This window comes from Gymnoscopelus microlampas (assembly GCF_963454915.1).
Source record: "Gymnoscopelus microlampas genome assembly, chromosome: 5".
NCBI lineage: Eukaryota > Metazoa > Chordata > Actinopteri > Myctophiformes > Myctophidae > Gymnoscopelus > Gymnoscopelus microlampas.
The window spans coordinates 16,506,295-16,512,497 of record NC_139942.1 but is presented as its reverse complement, the minus strand read 5'-3'; the positions used below and the strand labels follow the sequence as shown (position 1 = coordinate 16,512,497).

General features: G+C 40.5%; 1 long non-coding RNA gene across 1 annotated transcript; it reads left to right on the top strand.

Annotated features, from left to right (window-relative positions):
- The first annotated feature begins 305 nt into the window (after positions 1-305).
- Positions 306-1,731, top strand: LOC311045245. The gene is made up of 5 exons (XR_014600751.1): positions 306-371; positions 871-938; positions 1,120-1,144; positions 1,248-1,370; positions 1,462-1,731. It is a non-coding gene; the product is annotated as an uncharacterized lncRNA (long non-coding RNA).
- Positions 1,732-6,203: the final 4,472 nt, after the last annotated feature.

The window sequence follows — 6,203 nt, the reverse complement described above, 5'->3', positions numbered from 1 at the left end:
GCCCCAGAAGGCACTCCAGAATTGCCTACAGAACAACAAAGCGTTTCAGGGGAGGAAGCAGCAACATTTGCACTGTAAGTTCAATTTTTCTGTTAAAGCAGCTTTACAAGACTAGCTTCACCTTGACTATAGGTAGGGTAGGGTTACAAACAACTTTGTCTGATTAGTCTATTTGGAGATTCATGTTTTTTTCTTTTCAATTCCTTTAGTCATTCCTCTTTTTTTTAAATAGAATATGTGAAATCCTCAACAAAACCGGTGATGGGAAATGCTTGGATGCCAGTTTCCAGGAAAGCCATTACATCTCTATGGCTGAAAGAAGATCAATGGTCCGTATACTCGTCTCATCTGATGGAGAGCTTCGTAGAGAAGTGAGTATTCTCACACACAGATTAAGCCCATTTGTTGACTAGTGTGTGGTTAGTGGTACATTTTCACTAATGCGAACCACAACAGCATTCTGAACAATCTCATCCAGGTAATCTCGGGTGTGAACTAGGTTTAAACAGGATAGTTCAGATCATTTGAATTGGGGTTGTATGAGGTACTTATATATAGTCAGTGTATTAGCTACAGATGATGGCGGTCAGCACACTTGCATTTTAGAGAAACAGAGAGTAGCACAGACACTAAGCAAAGCAATTTACTGATGTGAGAGGGGCCAGCATCAAAATGTAGAATTTTAGCCATGTAAAAGATGGCCTACTTAAACAAATATCAGTTGTATGTACAATACAGGCTATTTAGAATAATTTAGCACAGCTAAAGGAGAGGAATGTCAAGCTAAGGTAAAGCAATAAAATATGTTTGGCCCTACTATCCAAAAAGAAATGTTAATAAAATGTCTATTGTTTTAAATTCCAACTTCAGCTACGAAGGCAAAGCTGGTGTCATCGATAGTGGATACATTTCCATGCCTGAGGGACTGTCATGGGACAGTAAGTAAAGTTAATACATTGTTACAAAACATTCCATTGTGAATCCTACTGTAATGTGAACCATTATTGGCAACTCTTAATTTCAGTGTTGCTGCTGGTTATTTCCTAATGTGTGCATGTGTGTTTGTGTGTGTTCTTTTCTGATATCTTTCTCTACTTTATGATGCATGTTTCAACCCAGGCCAGGGAGGAGTCACATGAAAAAGGTAAAGCAAGGTGTCTTGGATTGAAATAAGGTACAAGTTGCCCTTCTATCTCAATCCAACTCATGTGACTACTGTACATTTAGGAGTGGATGTGACTACACAGAATCAAATAACTGCAGACAAGCCTTGCCAAAACATGTGGCCACCACTGCAGACTGCAGATGGGACAAATTCAATCCAAGCCATAATCGAAGAGTTGCCGCATCTAGTGGACACTCAAGGCATGGTGAGGTTACATCTCACAGAATAAGTTTAGTACAGACTAAATCGATTATTGTTTGTGCCTTACACATTTTTTTGTCTTTTCCTGTCTGTAGATTTCTCATGATTTCTCGATGTTAAATCCTGAGTGTACTGGGAGATGAACCCTGAATTCTCTGCGAAGATCACTCACATGGCCGGCCAGGAAGGAGAAGACGGGTGACCTTCGCGTCAACATACAGTAGATTTGCTCTCAGCTGGTATTCACATAGAGCTCACATACTCCGGGAGCAGTATGGGTTAGCGCCCCAGCCTTGGTCTTCCGTGAGGAAGAAGCCCAACAAACAGTTGGATCATGCAGACACATTTTTTGTAATATAGCCTAATATATAAGTTGGCATAAGATATTGATAGCTAATTACAGTGACATTATTTTAATGCTGTGTAAAGGCAGGCGTGTGTGTTCCACCTACATGTGCATTCACACTCATGTTGAGTAACTTTGGACACTATTTGGACTTGAGCACTACTGGGGAATTAACTCAACCTAGACTCCAGATATAGTGACTTGACTACAGCACTGGAGCTTTGGAGTTCAATTTAACCTGTTGTATCAACTTGTAATAATCTTGTTCTTTCCTCTCTTTTCTTTTCTTCTTCAGCCTGTGGCAAACCTGGTGCAGTAGCTGACCGCAGCAACCATAGAGTATCCATATGTTTTTATGCTAGGGGAGGGGCATAAGTGTTCCCAAGCTTATGTGATAATAAATGGGGCGGCCTTGGCGCACCCATCTCTTTTGGGTGATGGGTGTTTTAAAGCATTTTATGTCTTCGATCTCAATTTCCCTGAAACCATGTTCCCAGGTTTGGGAGTTCATTCAGACTTTCATCTTTGACATCCCAGGCTTCCAAGATTTCAAAAATGGGTTACCCCCCACACCCCTGTTCAATGGTTCAAGTCATCCTGATGATAGTAAAGTACACTAGCTTCCAAGAGTTACCCCCCTCCAATGGTTTGAGTCTTTGTCATGTAAGCTAAGTATACTTCAAGTGCAAAAGAAAAAGGTTTTTTAATTGGTCTATTTTTTGGCCAAAGGCTTTCTGTTAGCAACATGAATGTGGGAATGTATGTCGGCATAGCATGAGATAAATGCAACATTTAGCATGTAATGACTTATGTAATGAACTAAGATCTATATGTTTTGTGGGGTAATACTATTCAACAGAGTTCAACGTGACATAAGCAATTGATAATGTAGGAAACAGCAGTCATGAACATGGCAAATGTCAAAGCGCAAATGTCTATTTGTAATTCTTGTATGCACTTTTAATTTAAGCTGTCATTTATATCAGTGTGTATGTATATGTGTATAAATATATATATGTGTGTGTGTGTGTGTACACACACACACACACACACACACACACACACACACACACACACACACACACACACAGCTTTGGTGGAAAACATCGGATTGCTGCTGGACGCCCTGCCAAGGTTACAACCTGACCTGACCATGTCTACAGCCAGCCCATCTAAGAGGGCTTGAACAACACACCCAACATGATGACACAGTGATGATGTGATGACACAGTTATTGCTGATGTATACATTTCTGCAAAGAGTGGCAAATAAAGACCCTGATTTTGTAGGCTACGTGGTTGTGATGAGGAGTTAAAGTGACCTATCTATTTGATTTATTATTTCAATAACTTCAATGACAATAGCTGTACCTTAGCATGTCAATGAATTAGAAAGATGACCCAAGACGACTCACCTCTGCATTCACATGCCATTTGAGGTACTTAATAGCTGCAATAGCAGAACATGACCCAAGATGAGACGATGATTAGCATGTAAATTAGAAAGATGACCCAAGACGATGATGATTGTTAGAGTGAATCACCTCTCTTTCACTTGTAGAAGTTGGAAGTAAGTATAGAAGTAACTTATTTTTGATCAAATTCGTTTTTCAATCCTGTAATCTCATTCACATAATATGGGCTCCAGCAGTAGTTAAATAGGTCTATATGGTTATACTGTATACATGCATGCATGTATGTTTTTATTCTTTTTTAATTTGTAGAAGTGATTCTATAAATAGGCGAAGCTCTCTCTCTAAGCCTATCTAGTTTTAGTTCTCCAATAGCTGCAATAGCAGAAGCATGAGGCATGTTAATGAATTCGAAAGATGGGGGCATTATATAGGCTACTCCATTCTACAGTGTTATTACGTTGGTGGCATATTATAGACCTACTTAATATTCTACAATTTATTGAAACTAAAAAGCGGCGCAATTACTTCAGACTAAACTTGCATTAGAAAATCGTCCAGAAGAGAAAAGGGGGAAATAATAATGACCCGTCCGAAGGGCCACTCTTCCTGGGTACCAGATGGGACGAGTGCCCCTCTCCCAGCTCTGGAGGTATGCCTCCGAGCTCCAGTTGGGTCCCCCGTTGTCCCTGCCCGAGCCCCGGAGCAACTCAGCAGAGGGGGAAGAGGGGACCCCACGCTTGCCGGGTAGAGACGGTCCACGGGCCGCCCGGAGCTCCGAGGCGCACCTCCAGGGTAGGGAGGGCACTCGTCCCATCTGGTACCCAGGAAGGGTGGCCCTTCGGACGGGTCGGGCAGCTGAGCACCGGCCGACACGGGGAGCCCCGTGGACCCCTGGCCAGTCCACTGGGACCTCGGTGGAACCCCGGCTGCCACCCCCGCCACGGGGACCCCTGTGGACCCCCGGCCGTTGAAAAAAAAACTTTGAAGATGAAACGATACTTGAAAAAAAAACACTCACTTTGAAAAAAAAAAACTTGGAAAAAAAAAATAATAATCTTTGAAAAAAAAAAAAAATCTTTGAAAAAAAAAAAATATATTTGAAAAAAATATATATTTTTCTTTGAAAAAAAAATATTTTCCCTCCTTTTCAAAGTCGTGCGCACGACTTTGAAAAAAAAACACTCACTTCGAAAAAAAAACTTTCTTCACTTTGAAAAAAAAACTTTCTTCACTTTGAAAAAAAAAACTCACTTTGAAAAAAAAAAAACTTTTACTCCTAAAAAAAAAATCATCCCTCTTTACAAAAATGTAATTCTCTAAAAAGATTATTCTATACACCCTTTAATAATTAAGCAACTATAAAAAAAAAATGTTAACCCCCCCAAAACAATCCTTCCCCTTTAAAAAAAATTCAACCCCTAAATATTTTGTTTTTATACAACATATGATTTTTTTTTCCCATACCACAAAACATAAACCGCCAGCTTTTAAAAATAAAGTGACCCTTTAAAAAATGTATCTACACTTAAAACAATCTACCTAGTAATGTCCCTTCAGGGGCTCCGTAATTTTCTCCAGCTCCCTGTGGTACATGAACCCCCCACCACTATTGTGTGGGGTGGGTCTATGATGGACCCGCCACGCACAATAGTGGTGGTCCCCAGGTTGCTTTTAGTCAGGATGGTGATCCCTGGGTCGAAATCAGTTGAAAACCCCTGACGTAGGGCATTAATTTTCGAAAAAACACAAAAAGTTTAAAAATATGGACATAAGAGCTTTCAGCCCGACAGCAACGATGTGCTATGGACCAGATCTAGTCTCCCAGTAAAGGTACAACCATCATCGTGTCCAGGTGGGGGGGTCATTTGGGGTCATCAGGGGATGGCAATAGGCTCTATGCACAGCAGCCATATTGTGAAGACATTCACAGGTGTTGCCAATGATACTAATGAAGGCTCTGTTCCATTCTGGTCAAACAGAGTCAGGGTGCTGATATTGTGCATTTTTGGCTCACTGGAAACACACTGCTACACCAGTGGGACTAAAACGTGGGTCCAGGGACTGTCATGGTTCCTTCAGGGGTTTCCAACTGGCCCCTTACGGGTGTGTAACTCTGAGAGTATGTTCCATTTGTACACTCTCAGAGTTATGGGGGTTGTGGAAATTGAAATATCTGAGAACCACTGTGCTACACTAAATGGAACAGAGCCTTCATTAGTATCATTGGTAACACCTGTGAAGGAAGAGATAATATGGCTGCTTGTGCATAGAGCCTATTAGCCACTCCCTAGTACTTCACATTTTCTCAAATTCTGTTCTTTTATGCATTATTTTCTCCACCTTTCAACACGTTTCCAGATTAAATCAAGAGTGCATCAGAATCCATGCCCGTGCGTCTACATGCGACACACATGTTATAGACACGTGTGTGTCACAGGCGTTTTCTCGTCTGCAGCCATACATTCATTAGTCACTTTCAACCTAGTTTTTTTTTCATGAAATGACACCTCCGATCGCACACGTGTTCACAGCCACCTGGCTGTAAACGTGGAAGTAGGTTGCTTATGACCTGTCTATGTTTCTCTGGACGTTGTCGACCAGGTATAACTCAATGGCAGTGGTGGAAAGCAACCATGTACATTTACTTAAGTACTGTGCTTAAGTACAATTTTGAGGTCTTTGCACTTTACTTGAGTATTTCCAATTGCCAATACTTTTACTTCTACTCAACTACAGTACATCTCAGAGGCAAATATTGTACTTTTACTCCACTACAATTGTTTGAAAACTTTCATTACTAGTTACTTTTCAGATACAAATTATGATATTCTGAAACATTTTATGCATAGGCTATTTGAAAATAGCCGATCTACCAGCTCACAACGCGCCGCATCGCGAACCGTTGTGAGCTTGTAGATCTGCTATTTTCAAATATTTTTGTAATTTTACTTTTGGTACTTTAAGTACATTTTGATGCCAATACTTCTGTACTTTCACTCAAGTAAATTTTTAATTCTGGACTTTTACCGGTAACAAAGTATTTTTAAGTAAAGAATTTGAAGTACTTTTTCCACCAC